Here is a 19,955-nt window from a genome sequence, read left to right as displayed (position 1 = left end):
CTTGATTAACTTTATCTATAAAATTAAGGGATAGATCATGATTTCTAATACCCTTTCCCAGTTAAAAAAAAATTCTACAATTCTAGAGCATTTTACATGTGTGTATGTGTTTGTGTCTGCACGTGTGCGTGTGTGTCTGTGTGTGTGTGCATGTGTGTGTGTGTGTGTGTGCACATACATACAGTTTAAAGCTTTGGTTGCTGACTTCAAATATCAAATGCTGTTATGCTTTATCACTTTGTATTTCATGACATTTAAATCTACTCAAGGTTTTGGGCATTCTGCAGGCCTGGTCCCTTCCTCTTCCTCTGCTGTGTCAGCTATGGTGGCTGCAAAGACCCTGAACTCCAAGGCCAAGGTGCCTGAGCCCAGGCAGCACATGCAGTTAACATCAGCACAGCCCAGGAGGATGCAGGACGCTCTGAGAACCAACTTGGAGCCTAACGGTGCCAGGAAAATGCCCATTTCTAGAGACATCAAGCTTACTAAACATGACAACTTGCTGCTTCCTAAAACGCAAATTGGCCATCCAACAGCCTCTTTAATAGCCCACGTAACAACAGCCCTGGATGACATGAGCGGCGACTGTACCAATTTCAACCGTTTCTAATCACTGGAAAGCGGATCGAACAGGTAGATGTCTACATTTCTGAAGGTCTTCATCTTAGAACAACAACATGCAGATTTGAGTCTGCAAAGGTACAGGTACCTCAGCTTTTAGAAGAAGTCAAAGTTAGCAAATAGATGGACAAGGACAGCACGTCACGGGTGTTTTGGCAGAATATCTCTCTATACTAACGCCCTGAAGTCCTAACAGAGGTTGTGGCGGCCTCCATTTTGGCTGTTACAAAACAAGATGAACCTACTGACCTTTTCATGGCTGAGATTATAGACATGAAACATAAATCTGAAACGAATACAAGCTTACTCAGAGATCTTGTTTTGGACCAAAGGGCATGGTGTCCTGATGGGAAGAAAAGAGTAGAAGATTCTTACGTCCTTATACGTATAATGTGTTCTCAGAATATGAAAAAAAAAAAAAAAGAAGAAGCAGCAGCATCAGATTCTGGCTTTTTTTAAAACAAGGATTCAGAAGAGAGAGAATTTAGTAAAAGCTGAAAGAAAATTCATTGATACAATTAAAAACATGACAGAACTGAAAAAAGAAAGTCTGTGGTGATTCAAAGATCTGTTATTTAATGAAAAGGGAACTGACCCTTTTCCTTAGATGCTCTTGCAAAAAAAAAAAAAAAAAAAAAAAAAAAAGATATAACAGCTCTATGCAGAGCTAAAAAGAGAAGTATAGAAAGGCTGACTCTTCCTCGTGGTGGGATAGTCCAAAGTCTTTTGATGACCTAAATCCTGATTGTTTGGGACGTGCAGGTTTCATCTCTGAGTATATACTGGGAAAAGCTGACCTTCAGTAAGAAATGTAACAATCCCCGCTCTGTCACATGACTGGTCAAAGGACCAAGTAAGCACATCTTCACTCAAATCAAGGATGCAGTAAGAGAAGGCTAGAGGGCTGTTAAAAATGCTATGGCTGATGTCTGGGTGGTTCCAGGTTTTGGGGCAGTGGAGCTGGCAATGGAAGAAGCCCTGATTCTAATTCTGGTCAAGGGCAGGGCCCAACTTGGAGTTCAAGCATTTGCGAATGCGTTGGTCATTATTCCCAAGGTTCTTGCTCAGCGCTCTGGTCTTGACTTTCCAGAAATACTAACTGAAATTAAAGTGAAAGCAGAACATTCAGAATCAGGTCAACTTGTTGGAGGTGCGCACTTAAACAGAGGTGAGCCAATGGCAGCCGCAGACGTTGGCATATGGCGTAACCACTGTGGGAAGAAGCCCCCCCTTCATTCCTGCACAGTGATGGCTGCCAACACTCTCCCCGTTCATGAGACCGAGCAAGCTACAGTGAGTTCTCTAGAAGGCTGAACTGAAGCTTTCCCTGTATCTGACTCATGAAGACTCTACACAGTGCTCTTAAGAACAGAGCTATGGAATTTTTGTCCAAGCTTCAAATGATTTTCAAAGGCATTTCCCATACAAAGGAGAAAACACTGGCACCTACTCACATTCTTGTGTTCTGGAATTATAATCACAACATTTTAAAAATTGCACTGCAGTGTACATACAGAAAGCAGGCCATTTTTACCAAGAAGCAGGATGCTTGCCTGTAGCTTCCCCGATCTAAAAAATGTGTGTTAGATAAGCATATGTGATCTAACTTGTTATTAGTATTCCTCTAACAACAAAACAAAACAATCTCCTAAAGATAAAACACACTGACCAAAGACATTATAAAGGACATTATAAAGAGCTTATTCTGGGATGTGTCTCCCTCGGGCTATATCTCTGTCTTTGATGTAAGATAAAGCTGGCTACCTTTCTCCTGAGTTAGTTGTGGTCTTCAGGGATCTCACAGACATGTGGCTTTTGCCAACTATATGGCTGTTATAAAGGAGAATAAAAATATTAACATGAAGATCGACAGTCTTATCCAGCGTTGCCCTGCACATTCATCTTGTTTGGATAATTGCACATTTAAAATTAGAGTCTACTTATCTGGTTCTACACATTAGGGAATAACGCACATGGAAGAGGTTTTTCGAATTCCAATTCCCCACGGCAGATCACTGCAATTCTCATTAATTCTATAAGGAAGAGCTTGCCTCTCCTTCAATGTTTACTTGAATTTTTTCTGCTGTATGTGGTTCACTGAAGGAATGGCAATAGTTCACTTTAAAAACGTTCTCTCCATTAGCGAGAATCGATTTTCTAAAGCATTCCAACACATCCATATCCAGTCTATAACAATTCCTTTAACCCCTGATATTCACAAAACTGTGTGCCTAAAAGAAAATGTTCTTCACTACAAAAAAGAAACAAGGAAAAACAAAGAAAAAGGAACTACACATGTTTCTCTACTTTATTTATTTATTTTTGCTAACCGTAACTAAATTGCTTTACCCAGTAATTTCACAAAGAAGTTATAAATCTAAAAGGGAGTTTTTTAAAAAAAAATCTAGGCTTAATGTAACTTTATAGACCCAAATGCAAAAGTGGGGGCCACACTGGGAGGGAGAAATCTACAGAAGAAATTTTATACTCATTAAAGTTTATGATATTGATTAGGCTATGTACTCACATACATTATTTTATTTACTCTCAGAGCCACCATAAGCTGTTGGTATAATTCCTATTTCATAAGCAAGAAAAGAAAGTTCTGAGAAATTAAGAACTCTGGCAATGGTCAGGGAAAAAGACTCCGAAGCTTTCCGTACTAATTTATACAGGGATAATTATTTTTGTCAGTTTTGATGTAGACATGTTGTCAAGAAGAAAATGAAGAGGAAATATTAGCTTTAAGACAGTACTGCTGACTAAGGAAACATTGGCCTTAAACAATACATTAGACCAGATGTACTTCTCAGATATATACACGTTCCATCCCCAAACTGCAGAATTCACATTGATCTCAGTGCATATGGAACATTCTCCAGGATAGATCACGTTAGGCCACAAACCAAGGCTCAATAAATTCAAGAAGACTGAAATTCTATCAAGCTTCTTCTTTAACCACAATGGTATGACCCTAGAAATCAATTTCAAGAAGAAAGCTGGAAAAATCACAAAAATGTAAAAATCGGATAACCAATGAGTAAATGAATGAATAAATCAAATAAGAAATAAACAAATACCTAGAGACCTAACAAACATATACAACTTATCAAAATCTGGGGATGCACCAAAAGTGGTTCTAAGAGGAAAGATCAAAGTAATACAGGCTTACCTCAAAACAAAACAAAACAAAAACAAACAAGAAAAATCTCAATTTAACTTTACACATAAAAGAGCTAGGAAAAGAACAAACAAAGACCCTAGTCGACAGAAAAAAGGACATAACAAAGATCAATGAAACTAAGACCTGGTTCCTTGAAAAGATAAACAAAACTGACAAACCTTTAGACCAAGAAAAAAACAGAGTGTTCTAATAAAGTCAGAAATGAAAGAGAAGTTACAACTGACACCACAGAAAAAGAAAAGATCATCTGAGAATACTACAAATAATTAGACGCCAACAAATCGGACAACCTAGGAGAAATAAATACATTTCTAAAAACATATAATCTTCTGAGACTGAGTCATGTAGAAACGAAATATCTGAAGAGACTGATTACTAGTAAAGAGATTAAATTAGGAATCAAAAACCTCCTGACAAACAAAAGGTCCAGGACCATATGGCTCCATATGGTCCAGTGAATTTTACCAAACATTCAAAGAAGATTTAATACCTATCCTTCTAAACTCTTCCAAAATATTAAAAAAGAGGGAACACTTCCAAATTCATTTTATGAAACCAGCATCACCCTGATATCAAAACCAGAGAAGGACTCCACCAAAAAAGAAAATTACAGGCCAGTATCACTGACAAACATACATACAAATTCTCAACAAAATATTAGGAAACTTCATTCAATAATACATTAAAGGATTGTGTTCCAGGATTAAGTGGAATTTATTCTAGGAATGAGGGTTGGTTCAACATCATATCTGTAATCAATTAATGTGATATAGCCCATCAACAAAACAAATAATAAGAACCATAGGATCACCTCAGTAGACAAAGAAAGTCTCAATGAAATTCAATATCCATTTATGATAAAAACTCAACCAACTGGGTACAGAGGGAATATACTTCAATATAATAAAGGCTACATATGACAAACCCAAAGTTATGCATACTTAATGGTAAAAACCAGAAAGCTCTCCAAGATCAGAAGCAAGATAAGGACGCCCACTCTCATCATTTTTATTCAACAACAAAGTATTGGAACTCCTAGTCACAATAATTAGGCAAGAAAAAGAAATAAAATTGTATCCATATTGGAAAGGAATTAGTAAAACTGTCATTATTTGCAAACGGCATGATACTATATATGGAAAATCTTTAAGGTAAAATCTTTAAAATGTTACAATAAGTACATTCAGTAAAGTAGCAGGACTCAAAATCAACATATCTCAAAATCTGTAGCATTTATATAACTAATAGGTGAAAGATCTGTACACTGAAAACTAAAAAAACACTGATGAAAGAAACTGAAGACATAAATAAATGAAAAGATATTCTATGCTCATGATTAGAAGAATTCATATTGTTAAAATGTCCATCACGCCCAAAGCAATCTACAGATTCAAAGCAATTCCCATCAAAACTCTAATGGCATTTCTCACAGAACTAGAACAAGTAATTCTAAAATTTTTATGGAACCATAAAAGATCCTGAAAAGCCAAAGCAATCTTGAGAGAGACTAACAGAACTGGAAGCATTATGTTCCCTGATTTTAAACTATACCATGAGTCAAAACAGTATGGTATTGGTATAAAAAGAGACAGATCTGTGGAATGGAACTAAATTAAACCCACACACATATATCGACAATTAATTTATGACAGAGGAGCCAAGAACGTACAATGGAAATAGGACAGCCTCTTCAATAGTGATGGTGAAAAAACTGGACAGCCACATGCAAAAGAATGAAAATGGACCACTATCTTACACCACACACAAAAATTAATTCAAATGGATTAAAGACTTGTAAGACCCGAAACCACAGAATTCCTAAAGGAAAACACTGAACATCGGTCTTAGCAATATTTTGTGGATCTGACTCCAAAGGCAAGGGAAAGGAAAACAGAAATAAATAAATGAGATTACCTCAAACTAAAAAGCTTCTGCACAGTGAAAGAGACCATCATCAAAATGAAAAGGCAGCCTGCTGAATGAGAGATTTTTGCAAATCATGTATCAGACAAGACATTAATTTCCAAAATACACACAAAATTCATACCACTGAATAACAACAAAACAACCTGTTTTTTTTTTTAAAGATTTTATTTATTTATTTGACAGAGAGAGATCACAAGCAGGCAGAGAGGCAGGCAGAGAGGAGGAAGCAGGCTCCCCGCTGAGCAGAGAGCCCGACGTGGGACTCGATCCCAGGACTCCGAGATCATGACCTGAGCCGAAGGCAGCGGCTTAACCCACTGAGCCACCCAGGCGCCCCGACAAAACAACCTGTTTAAAAAATGGGAGAAAATAAACATTTTTCCAAAGAATCCATACTCCAGTGTTAGCAAGGATATAGAGAATGGGAACACTTGTACACTGCTGGTAGCAATGTAAATTGGTACAGACACCGTGGAAAACAGTATGAAGTCTCCTCAAAAAATCACGTAAAGAACTACAATGTGATCCAGCAATTTAACTTCTCAGTATTTGTATGAAGAATATGAAAATGCTGATTCAAAAAAATATATGCACCCTTATGTTCACTACATTATTTACAGTACCCCAAACTAGAAACAACCTAAATGTCCATCAGTATATGAATGAATAATGAAGATGTGGGGTGCATGTGTGTGTATGTGTGTGAGAGAAAGAGTGAGAAAGAGAGAGAGAGAGAGAGAATGGAATATTACTCAGCCATAAAAAACAAACTCTTGCCATTTACAACAACATCGATGGACCTTGAAGGTATTTCGCTAAGTGAAGTAAGTCTGATGGAGAGAGAGAGAGAGAGAGAGAGATGGAATGGAATATTACTCATAAAAAAGAACAAACTTTTGTCATTTACAACAACATCAACGGACCCTGAAGGTATTTCGCTAAGTGAAGTAAGTCAGATGGAGAAAGAAAAATACAGGGATGCCTGGGTGGCTCAGTGGGTTAAAGCCTCTGCCTTCAGCTCAGATCATGATCCCAGGGTCCTGGGATCGAGCCCCATATCGGGCTCTCTGCTTGGCAGGGAGCCTGCTTCCCCCTCTCTTTCTGCCTGCCTCTCTGCCTACTTGTGATCTCTGTCAAATAAATAATTAAAATCTTTTTTTAAAAAAAAGAAAGAAAAATACAGTATGATTTCTCTTATATGGGAGATCCAAAAAAACCCCAAAATGAACAAACAAGACCAAACCGTGTAGATATAGAGAAGAGATTGGGGTTACAGGTGGGGAAGAAGGAAAAGGATAAGTGAAATGGATGAAGGGGATCAACTCTACAGTAGAGAAGGATAACTGGCTTTTATTTATTATTATTATTATATTTTCTTTAAATTATTATTTTCTTTAAAATTTATTTATTTGACAGACAGAGATCACAAGTAGGCAGAGAAGCAGGCAGAGAGATCCGTGAAGCAGGCTCCCTGGCCGATGCGGGGCTGGATCCCAGGACCCTGGGATCATGACCTGAGCCGAAGGCAGAGGTTTTAACCCACTGAGCCACCCAGGCACCCGATAACTGGCTTTTCAATGTTGACCACTTTGTAGGGTGGACAGCTATTGAATTGGAATGTTGAACCCCTGAAACTTACATATTGTTACATATCAATTTTACCGCCATTAAAAGAAAGAACTGTAGAAATTCAGTTTTATTTTATTTCAACTTTTTAGAAATTCAACTTTAAATGAAGAAATACTTGCTTTATTTTGAGTCTGGGGTCGGAGTGCCATCTAGTTAAGGCAGAGCTGGAGACCACATTCCAGCAGTGAGAGTGAAAGTCTTGTTTTAATACAGAGAAACTGCACAGCCTTTTAAATGGGGAATGCAGATAAAAAATAATTCAGATGTTATTTTCCAGTTTCATAAAGAGTTCAACATCTTTCAGATGTAGACAGCATTCTGTCTCATTTTTTAATTTTTCTGAAGCCGTTCATTTCTTTCTGACAGTGAGAAACAAAAATGTATTAAGTTAAAAAAATTTTTTTCTAAAAGTAATTATTCAAAAAAAAAATTGCACCACAAAATCTGAGATATAATTGCTTTTCTTCTTGTCCTTATAATACATCTTGGGGTTGCAAGGTTATTTTACAAACTCACAATAGTTGCTAATGTAAGCATAAAATATTTTTCCTAACGTGCTTAAGGGATTACCAGAGTTATCAAATCAAACAGTACTACAAAGCACAATCCCATAGGCTCATCTTTGATTATCACCACAATTTACAGACAAATATTTGAGACGGCATTATTAAAAGTTAATGGCCTTCTGGTTTATAAAGAACTGTTAACTCCTTAACTCCCTGCCTTCATTATATACTGCCACGGTTTATATTGTAGTAAGGACATCAAACTAGGGTCAATTTCATAGATAACTCTCAAAACAACATAATATCTGCTTCCCTTATAATTTCTTACCTCTTAAACTATCATGTTAAAATACTGAGTAATTCTAATGGTTTTACCTTACTTACATACATTATAAAAACAGAGTATGAGAATAGAGTAAAAGCACAAATTATATTTAATGATCGGCTTTCTGCAAGCCAATGCAATTAGATGGAGCACACCTTAAAACGATCATATGATCAAAAGATATTCACCAAAATCAAGTGACAAAGGCGGATGCACTGAAACCTACGCAAATGAGAAGGTAGTCGAACAAAGAATACTAATTAACTTTCAGACAACAGAGATCGTGAAATCCAAGTTACAGGTAACACGTCACCATGCACCCCAAAATGAAAAGTGACCCCCGAAACACTCTTTAGATTCAAAACCGTGCCACACGTAATTAGCAATCAAAGCGAAGCCATCAGGTTGAAGCGGTAAACATTTTGCCCTGTCGCGAAGTCGTGAGGCAGGTAAATTCCCAGAAGAGGCTGTGATGTCTGCCATGCCTTCTTCATTCCAGCCTGGAGCTCACAAAGCCCTAGCATTAATGAAAACACTTTCTGATTTCAAGGCAAGTCAGAAATACGAACATTTAGAACCGGGTTGAACTCATGGAGCTGTCAAACAGGGAAGTGACGCTCCCGGTGAAACGGTCACATAATGATCTCGTTTTCATCCTAATTGGGGGGAAACATTCTTTGGGAAGAACCCTGTAAATGTTGTTGGTAAAAGAGGCTCACAAACAAAAGAGAAAGGGAAAGTAAAAAAACAAAACAAAATCAGTGTTTGCAAGGGTTATTTCTTCAAAGAATTACAGCTGAGGTCAGAGATAATGTGGTACAGGAGGAGACGGTGAATTTAGTTGAGTACCTTCCTTTAAGGGCTTTATTCCCTTTCATTTAGAATACAGAAAAGAGTCAGAACAAGACAAAAGACAAGGAAAGAACCAAATTTCCAAAATAGCATTACGCTACATTATTAATAGTGTCGTACTAAGAGAAATGACAGCTCTCAATAGAGTACTTTTGTCTCTACTTACTTTAATTAAACTCCCTAGGCTTTAAAGTGAATTTGAACTTTTCTTTTAAACAGAAAAAGAAAAATCATCAAGACTGATTAAGATTTGATTTCTGTCCTCTAATGGTCCTCAAGCATAGTTATATCCTATTCAAAGGGAGAAAAACAGCAAATAGCAAAAACAAACCCCATCCTGTAATTTTCTTCAAAGAACTAGAATTTCAGCCTCTGCTCCTCTGCCTTCTCACAGGTAAATTAGTTCCTAGTGTGTCTCCTCTTTTCTAACAGGCACCGATCCATTAAATTTGAAATGAGAATTACAACAAAATTATACTAGTATGAGTGTTTCAATTAACTTTCTCTATACCAGACTACCTTAACAACTTTGCTTCAGAATAAACCAATGTGATTAAAAAAAAAAAATCACTGTAAAATGTGATCCCTGAAGACTAATGTAGATAGCACATCTATATGGGGGAGAGGGATTTTCAAATCTGTGGACATGATTTTAATAATCCACTGTAGCCAACATAATGTCATCGTTCATACCTTAACGTGCCTTAAAGGACTCATATTTTGTCTTCTCCAGTTGCCAATCTGCCCAAGCTAAAGTCACCCCACTCCTTCCGTACCCAGCCCATCGTCCCTTTCTCAACCATTTTTGCTTTTCCACTGAAATCATTACTTTGTACTTGAAAGTTTGGTGACATTTTTGACTTATTACCCTCTTTGATCCTCTGTATTCAAGCATCAACAAATCTGTTGTTAGCTGATTATAAAAATGCACCTTGATTATGTACCCTCTACTGGATTCCCATTGCCTCAATTATCTGGACCCCTATCATCTTTCCCTCTCTACCCCTCATTTATTAAATAAAAACCCCTGTCTGCTGACTCAGTATAAACCCTGTAAAAAATTGTATGTTGACATCTTTGTCGGTCGATTCCCTCCACGCCTGTCTACCCTGCATACAACAGACAACTTTGTTTTCATAAATGTATTCTTCTTGAATCAGCAATGGTTCACTGCTGCCAAACCACAAGTTCAAATTTTATTTCCCCAATAATGTTTAAGTCCTGTGGAATACAGAAGGAGAAGACAGGTTGATTGGTCTAATGGAGCTTACGCTCTTTGGGAGATAGGACTTAGATACTTGGAGCAGCTAGACCATACATCTCAGGCAAGTGCAAAAAGATAATTTAAAAAACTCAAACTATATGAGGAAAGCAATTCAGGAAACCTTTGCTTTGTGCTGGGCTTAGTTCGGAAAGCTTTAAACGTAGGCTACATCTTCGATAAACCAAAAGGAGAACCTAAGATATAGGTAAGTCAATGGGGCCATACGACCAAGAGGTGAGCAATGATACTGGTTTGGAAGGCAAATGAAGAGAGAGTTCTGGGTAGACCAACAGTGGGACCAGCTGATGACTTTAAAATCCAAGCAGGAGAATTTTTATTTGACGTGGTAATGCTATGCAGAGGCCCGCTGCAAGGGATTTATTATGAGAAAAGAAGCGGAAGGAAGATTAACCTGGGTGCCTGTCGAGGGTCCAGGGGTCTTGGGACAGTATCTGGCTGTAAAGTGATGACTATCTTTTTAATTGTGGGAGCTGAATAGACTCATTTGGTAATGGTTCATTTACTCATTCCACACATATTTACTGGGCACCGCACATATTTACTGGGCACCGGCCACAGCTTGAGGGATGTATCAGTTTAAAAGAAATTAGGTTTCAGCCATGTTGATAATGGTTTCGAAATGTTTCTGTATTAGGACAATTTGTTAAGATACCTTATAGGTTGCTGAGTATTTGAGGAATTGTAAGGATAGCCGAAACTGGAAAAAAAGAATTGTGTTACTTAGGTGCATGATAATCATAGCTGTTAGTGTTTAAAACAGAATATATTCTCCTAACTTATGTAGCATATATTTATTTTATTTTGTTTATTTATTTGACAGAGAGAGAGATCACAAGTAGGCAGAGAGGCAGGCAGAGAGAGAGGGAGAAGTAGGTTCCCCCCTGAGCAGAGAGCCCGATGCGGGGCTCGATCCCAGGACCCTGAGATCACCACCCAAGCTGAGGTCTTAACTCTTAACTTAGCCACCCAGGCACCCCTATAGTATTTTTTTTTCTTCCAGATTCATTAATTATGCTATTAAGGTAGTTGACCAACTTGATGAGGACTCCACTGCTGTTTCTGAAATGAACTGTCACAGTTTCCTAGGAACCTACTGAATGGTTAGAAATTCCTTTTAGATATTCATCCCTTCACTACAGAAATACCACAGGAAGGGGTCTTCCTTTAAATCCTCAATATCTTTAGAAATGCCTCCCGGGCTGATATTCCAACTAATCCCAATGAGTAAGACACAAATTATCTCCTTTATTGATTGATTGATTGATTCATTCATTCATTCAATAATTCATACAAGACATAAGTGGATACCTACAGTATTTCACGTACCTGCCGAGTGCTAGCAATTCAATGTTGAGTTAAACAGATTCTTTCCTGCCCTTCTGCCACTCCCACTGCATCTGATTCCAAACCTTTTTTTCTATTATACCATATTGTCCTCTCAACTCTTGGGTATAAACATACAAAGAGATCAAATAGAATCTGGCAAATAATCTAAGAGATGAAATAGGTTCAATTCTGAAAGATTTCACACAAGGCTTTCCTGATTAAAACAATGCATGAGTTGTCCCGAGGAACAGGGAAGGGAATTTGGGCAGGTATTTTGGGCAGGGAAGCCTTCAGGGCAGCTGGGAAAGAAGCAAAAGCAAGAAGATGGCACGGGGCACCATCAAGCCATAGTTCAGACTGACTGACCCATAAAGGGCGTGGGCGGATGCTGGATGGCACGGGGAAGGGCAAACGACTTAATAAATGACGCTGGAAACGCAGGAAGGAAAAAGATTTTGACTTGCTTTGGCTTGCGTTTTGGGTATAGAATTCACACACGTCCTGTATGAGCAACAGAGAGCTGCTGAATGGTTTTAAGCAAATGAATGACAAGGTCCGGGGTGCATGTTATGTCATTCTGGTAGCAGCGTGGGAATGAGCGAGTGAGTGAGTTTGTGTGTGCGTTGTGTGTGCATGAGTGCTGAGTGAGGACCCGGAGTAGATATTTGCAGGATTGCACAGAGTAGCTAAACCAAAGCCCTCAATGGGGATAAAGATGTAGGCCCACATTCAGGAGATAATGAAAAGAAGAGTAAACTGATTACCTTAGCAACAGATTAAATGAAGCGTAGGGTAAAAAAGAGGGCTGTGGGGCGCCTGGGTGGCTCAGTGGGTTAAGCCTCTGCCTTCAGCTCAGGTCATGATCTCAGGGTTCTGGGATTGATCCCCACGTCGGGCTCCTCCCCCCTCTCTTTTCCTGCCTTTCTGCCTACTTGTGATCTCAGTCAAATAAATAAATAAAATATTAAAAAAAAAAAGAGGGCTGTGCACGGAATTTTCAAAACCTTCTCAGAAATGTCTTTCACCTTTTAAAATCACTTAAAATCACACAATCTCATCATGTTAACCCTAGCTGGCTCTCACCACTCTAATCATTCTGGAAATCTATCCAGAACGGCTTTATATTTCTGCTAAATTGTGGGCATTAGCATTTTTTTTCTCGCCAGTGCCTTGTAGTGTTTATATTCCATCTTCTTTGAAATTTCAAAGTCTTTATAACTCTCCATGGTGTGGAGGAAAACTTAATACCCATGTCTCTGTAAAGCATATTCTTCTCTTTTATATTTCACGTTCAAGGTGCTGTTCCACACAAGCGACTTGCATTAAAAAGAGACGAGGAGGTGGAAAAAAAAGAGTCATATGGGAAGAAAGCAACCGGAATCAGTGGAAACTGAAGGTGATTTTTGAAAATGATACTCATGACGTGGCCGGGTGGAGGGAAAGAAAAAGTTAACAAAAAAGTCTACGGAATAAATACTGAAATCCTGTAGAGTGGATTTTCTTTGAAATTGTCTGAAACATAAGCCTGAGTGCACTCTTACTTGAAGTTAGACTCCACTTGTGGTAATGCTTTATCAAACCCTGGAAATGAAAGTAATTGAACTGAGCCTGAACTCTTGCAGAAGATGTTCAATCCTTGGACATAATGGATAAAAAGAAAGGGAAGCACAGAAAGTGGCTATTTTTCAACTTCGACTCTTATTCCTGAACTGATTACTACATTTACAGATGAGAATTTTAGGATAGAAATTCCATGTTACAACTTCCTTTAACAGTTGCTCGGCCTAAAAAGGATTTCTTACTTTTCTAGGTCAAACAACTTTTTTTTTTTCCTAAGTCAAACAACTTTAACTCATTTTGACTTCCCCAAACGCAGAAACATGGTACTCAAGAAGTGCTTTATAGAATATTTAAAATAAATGTGTGTATGTCTACTGTATGTATAAATATTTATGCAAATTAAGGAAATCATGAAGACAGAGATATACTGCAAATGAAAGCGTTATAAATATATGATTTACTTTTGTTACCATTTTTTTTTGGAAAGGAGTAGCATATAGAATATTAAAAGCTCCTGTCTTTTTTTGAAGCAGAGGGCTGCAAACTACAAGTCTGCCTTTTCTAAATAAAGTTTCAAAAGAACACCGTCACACCCACTTGTTTACGTTTGACTGCTTTTCACACTGTAATGAATTTGAGCAGTTGCCCCCTCATGCCCCCATAAAAAGGCTAACGTAGTCACCATCTGGCTCTTGAAAATTACTAACCACTTTTTTTTTAACTGAAATTTTGAGACAGTTGTAGATTCATATGCAGTTTTAAGAAATAATACATGGAGGGGAGCCTCGGTGGCTCAATCAGTTTGGTGTCTGCCTTTGGCTCAGGTCATGATCCCAGGGTCTCTGGATTGAGCCCTCCCTCTCCGTCTGCTCCCTCTACCCCCGTTCCCGATTTGTGTGCACATGCGCTTTTTCTTTCTCTCAAGTAAATAAATAAAATCGTTGAAAAAAAAAAAGAAAATAGTACAGAGAGGTATGTGTACATACCTCTTGATTTCAGCCAATGGTATCATCTTGCAAAACTTACACCAGATATTGACATTGATACAATTCACCTCTCTTAGTCAGATTTCCCTAGTTTTACCTGTGTATACAGTTTTACTCCATTTCTATGCTGACCAATTTTAAACATAAATCTGTTCATTGTTTCCTCAATAATAAGAACTTTTTCTTATCCTTTGTTTATAAGGTAAAAATTGCAGTTTAAAACCAAATATTATAAAGTTCATGTTAGCTTGAAATTTAGCAGAAGTTGGAGAGATAACCTATAAAGATAGCCAGATTTCAGGTCTATCTGTAAAGTTATTTTTAAAAAAGGAAACATATGCTTGACATCTATGAGCAGAATACACTTTTTTACCATCTGCAATTGCATTGTAAAGATTCTCTTTTTTGAAATAAGTTTTATTGCGAAGTTTACCTTCTTACTACCCAATCTGGTGGGGAGGAGGGAGGGTTTGAGAGCCAGTGGCAGGACAGGGGAAGAGAAAGAGAGGAACAAAATGTAACCAAATTTAGATTATTTGTCAGTTAAATATTTGCTTAATTATCAGTTAAAATGAAAACTTTATCCACATGTATCATCTGAAATTATCAAGAAGACAAAGATAATACTGTATTTTACTCTGTGTTTCATTTGAGTTAAAATATACAATAGAAGGGTGCCTGGGTGGCTCAGTCAGTTGGGTGTCTGACTCATGGTTTCAGCTCCCGTCTTGGGGTCCTGGGATCAAGCCCCCCCGCCACATCAGGCTTTGTGCTCAGCGTGGAGTCTGCTTGTCCCACTCATTCCTCTCTATCTCTAGAATAAATAAATAAAATCTTCAAAAAAATATGATAAATAGCACCTATGAAAGGCTCAATGAAATGTTTTAACATTTTAAATATTCTTTCTATGGTAGCTCAGAAAAATTATTTTGCTTAAAGATGCTTCCTTCATTTCTAAAGCAAAGAGCTAATGAAGCAAAAGTTTCAAAAATACAATTTAGTAGAGATGGCAATAAATAAATGCATGAAGTAATGCATACCAAATGAAAACAGTCTGTAAGTTAAACCCTTCTTACGAGTATCCTTTCTGGAAGAAAGTGAAAGATAAATAATAAATAATAAAGCAGTGGTAAATTGCAATTCTGATTAAGAGTAGAAATCTACATATTATGGGGAACAATTTGACATGACTGGTCATTTTAAAAGATTTAAAAAAGGCATATGAAAGAACATAAATTTCCAGCCTCACATAACAAATCTAAATTGTCAAGGTTATGGGACTTTGGATAAACTGAAACGAGGGCAGAAGGCAGAATGTTCAAGAACTAAGTTTTTGTGAGTTAAAATACTTTTCCATGCTTGAAATGAAATGGGAAATACTTTGAGATAAGGCCTTTTTTTTTCTTTTGAGCTAAAGGCCCTTAAGAATTAATTTTAGCTGTTGGTATTTTATTGTAGTTAATTAATTTATTTTTATTCCTGAACAACAACAAAAAAAATGTTTTCAGCTATGTAAATGTAAGTAGTAATAAATCATGAGAAATGTGAGAAGAATTTCTGTTTAAGTACAATCATTTTGATGATGTGTGAAATATGAAGGTGGGTATTTTACCTTCGTAATAAATAAAACATTATTACTTTTGGGAATATCTAGAAGTAAACTATAAATAAACTTTCTTTTAAATATGAAATCATACAAAAAATCCAATTCTTTTTTTTTCCTTTTTTTAAAATTAATTTTTTCAAATTTTTTAATAAACATATAATGTATTTTTAGCCCCGGGTTATAGGTCTGTGAATCTTCAGGTTTACACACTTCACAGCACTCACCACAGCACACACCCCCCATGTCCATAACCCCACCACCCTCTCCCGACCCCCCTATATTAAAATTGGATTTTAATATAAAGCTTCAGTGTTCTATTTTCCTGTATCTGCTTCTCTAAGACCCATCTCAGATTCTTGAGAAAGTCTTCATAAATTTCAATGGATACAGGGCTTGGACGTCATAAATACCTACGACATTCATTAATAAATAACTACTTCCAGTGTCTTTTAAATCCACTAAAAGAAGTCTCCTTAACTTGAACACCTTCTGGTTTTTCTACCTATCTTTTGAGATACCAGTTGGGCTAAATTTAGGAAGAGTCACAGGTCACTGAGAATAAGTATACCCGTCTGCAAATTAAGTAGGCTTCTCAGTGCTGACTTTGTTACAAGGTCAACTCTATTGTTAGAATTATTCAAAGGTACTGAGTTTCTGAAGATACTACCAATGAAAGGTAGACCAGATGGTGTTGGAATAAGTAACTTGTTGCCCCCAAAATGCTATCTTTGGCATTTAAATACGTGCTCCTCCAGATGGACAGCTACTTACGTCTGATCTGATAGGTAAGCAACTGTCTTTACGACAATGTTCTCACTTTAAGTCTAATCTTTAGCTTGTGGCTGTTCATAAAATATGGGGTAGTGTGCAAATCTACCACCCACTCCAGAGTTGGTCCAGAGTCTTTGTTTTTATTTATTTATTTATTTATTTATTTTTATTTGACAGACAGAGATCACAAGTAGGCAGAGAGGCAGGCAGAGAGAGAGGAGGAAGCAGGCTCCCTACTGAGCAGACAGCCTGATGTGGGGCCCCATCCCAGGACCCTGAGATCATGACCTGAGCCGAAGGCAGAGGCTCAACCCACTGAACCACCCAGGCGCCCCCAAAGTCTTTGTTTTATAAACAGTTCGTATCATTCTTAATTGCTTTGTGCCAATGGTCTTTGGCTTTTGTTCTGCAGCAGTTTATATTTACCTCACATTGCTTGAAAATTTGCAGTCCTGTGTGTTAATTATATACAAGGAGGGGGGGAATATGCATTCTTAAAATGCTCATACCGATGGTTTCTTACCGAGTTACTTTATAGCGGAAATTTATATTGTCTAAAACCTGGACCATAATACCAAACTGTCTCACCAGGAAAAACAACCCCAAATACCTAGAGTTCTTAGTTAACTGGCATTTTCCCTGTTCTTCAATTTTTGAAAGACAAGAAGACACAGAGAAAACAAAATACAAAGCCTGCTTCCCTGTAATACTTCGGATTCATCTTCAGAGCATGTGCCTTTATTCTTGTAAGACAGTAATAAAGAGCTACCATCTATTGCTGACTGTAAGCATTGGCCTTTGCACGTGTTTGTTTGGAGTTGGCTGTAGAAAATGGTACAGATTTTGTAATCTTGCATTTAGTTAACAGTCATCCCACCACCCCGAAACGAACCTTGCCATTTCTGATTACCGTATCCTGGGTTAGTCCGTCAGTTCTTACAGGAAACTATAATGACGGCACATACAGCATTCCCGAAATGTAACTCAGGATAAACACACCTATCACTGCTTAGAGAAGCCACGCTATCAATTGCTTCCTAAATTTCGAAATAATTGAGAATCACCACTGGTATGGGTTTGAATCCTGATTCTACCACTTTCAGCTGACTGATCTTTGGCTAATTTAACCTTGCTGGGTCTTAATTTCTTACATGTTTGCAGACGTTAAAATGATTTAATATATGACAAGTGCCTGGAACTCCGTATGTGAAATTAGTCTCCTTCTTCCTACACTTCCAAATCCGATTCCCTTTTTCCCTTGTGTTTTCTCTAACGTCAAATATGGCATTTCATTCCAACCGATATTATCTAAGTTAGAAATTTTAGAGCAATCTCTGATTTGTCCCACTCCATAACCCAGGCACTGCCAAATGCAATCACTAACCAAGCCAGTGAACTCTGTCCTGAGAAATATGGCTTGAATTTCACTGCTCCTCTTTTTCCCTCCTGCCGTGGTCCTTGGCCAGGCATTCCTCATCATTTGCTTCGATTACGGAAATTGTTACTTCTCTCCGTGCCTCAAGGCCAGCACTGTCCGAAAGAAATATAAGTGAGCGATATATATAATTTTACATTATCTATTGGTTAAAGAAAGCAAAAAGAAGCAAGTGGAGTTAATTTTAATAATACATTCCATTGAACCCAATGTATCCTCTCTGCACCTTCTCTACTGGGGAAAACTCAACTCACTTTTGGACGCAGATTCAAACCTCACCTCATGGAGAGGATTTCTAGAAAGACATGAAGAGCCAAGACAGGGGGACCCCTGTCTTCCTAAGTGGCAGTTACCTAATTTATTTACCCCTAATCACAAAATTATACCGACTGGTCCCATAGTCACACTGTCTGCTTCAGCACCACTTATAAAAACTTGTGTTTTCTCTTGTGGACTTCCGGTCACATTCCTCAAAGGAGCCCCCCCCCCCCCCCCGCCAAGCGTTTTGTTTTTTGGTTTTGTTTTAATGTCCCCATCTAATTACTCACACATCAAGCTCAGGGAAATGACTTTGGTATCTTACTTTTTTCTAAGATTCGAGCCATCACATTTTTCTACCATTCTCCTCCCTAATCACAGCTCAGAATTTCACAATATGGGTTCATTACATTTTTATTATCTATGTTTTTATGGAGGTTGAATGAACATACAATAAAGTGCACAGACCCGAAGTGTGCAGTTCAACAAGTCTGGCCATTGTGCAGCTCCATCTATAGGCCCCACCTAAAGCAAGACGTTACAAGTTTCCTTTACCCAGAAAGTTCCCTTTGGGCCCCTTTCAGGTCATTTCCGTCTTCCTCCCCACCCCACTTCAGGCAGCCGCTGGCTGAGATCTGTCATCCTCTTACTTTGTGTGTGTTCTTCAGTTTTATTTATATTCATGTAATTGGAATGACACGGGATGTATTTTTTCATGTCTGGCTTCTTTGGCTTAACTTTTTTCTTTGTTTTTTTGTTTTCTCCTCAGAGCACACATGCTTGCAGTGGGGGGGGGGTGGGGGGGTAATGGGTGGGTACAGGGAAAGGGAGAGGAATCCCATGCAGACCCCCCACTGAGCACAGAGCCCAACACAGGGCTCGATCTCACAACCCTGAGATCATGACATGAACTGAAATCAACAGCCAGACACCTAACCAACGAAGCCATCCAGGGGCCCCCTAATCAGCAGGTTTCCTCTTCCTTTTTTTTTTTTTTTTTTAAGATTTTATATATTTATTTGACAGACAGAGATCACAAGTAGGCAGAGAGGCAGGCAGAGAGAGAGGAGGAAGCAGGCTCCCCACTGAGCAGAGAGCCCGATGTGGGGCTCGATCCCAGGACCCCAAGATCACGACCTGAGCTGAAGGCAGAGGCTTTAACCCACTGAGCCACCCAGGCGCCCCGATCAGCACATTTCTAAGATGCATTCATCATGTTGTGAAAGCAGTGGTTTGTTCTTTTTTTATTGTTTAGTGGTATTCCATTGTATGAATATACCACAACCTAGTCTCCTTTTGATGGACACTGAACGTATTTCCAGTTTTAGGGTATTAGGAATGAGGCAGCTATAAACATTTCTGCACAAGTCTTTTTAAACATACATTTTCATGTCTGGTTTTGGTAAGTATCTACAAGGGCGATTCCTGGGTCAGAGGGTGGATGTTTAGCTTACCAACATCTAGCTGTCAGATGGTTCTCGAAGGTTTCTGTGTCATAGGAAATCCTCCACAGTGGTGTATGCTAGCTCCAGCCATGTCACAGGCTACCTGAGACCTGGGGTCACCAGCCTCTTTGGTGTTATTGGGGTAACGTTACTCAGACCTTCTCCACGCTCCACTCCACTACGTTACTCCCAGCGGTTGCGAAGGACAGGCAGTCCTGCCCTTCCTCACTCTGCTTTTAT

General features: G+C 38.3%; 1 protein-coding gene and 1 pseudogene across 9 annotated transcripts in view; one reads left to right on the top strand and one right to left on the bottom strand.

Moving 5' to 3' along the window:
- Positions 1-19,955, bottom strand: part of TENM3 (teneurin transmembrane protein 3) — a 436,872-nt gene that overhangs the window by 201,412 nt on the left and 215,505 nt on the right. The gene's annotated exons all lie outside the window — the stretch shown is intronic.
- Positions 323-2,003, top strand: LOC106006318 (annotated as a pseudogene).

This window comes from Mustela putorius, unplaced genomic scaffold (genome assembly GCF_011764305.1).
Source record: "Mustela putorius furo isolate JIRA1106 unplaced genomic scaffold, ASM1176430v1.1 tig00003932_pilon_pilon_pilon:0A:0A, whole genome shotgun sequence".
NCBI lineage: Eukaryota > Metazoa > Chordata > Mammalia > Carnivora > Mustelidae > Mustela > Mustela putorius.
Note: the sequence above shows the minus strand (reverse complement) of the source record. Positions and strands in the feature narration are given on the sequence as shown.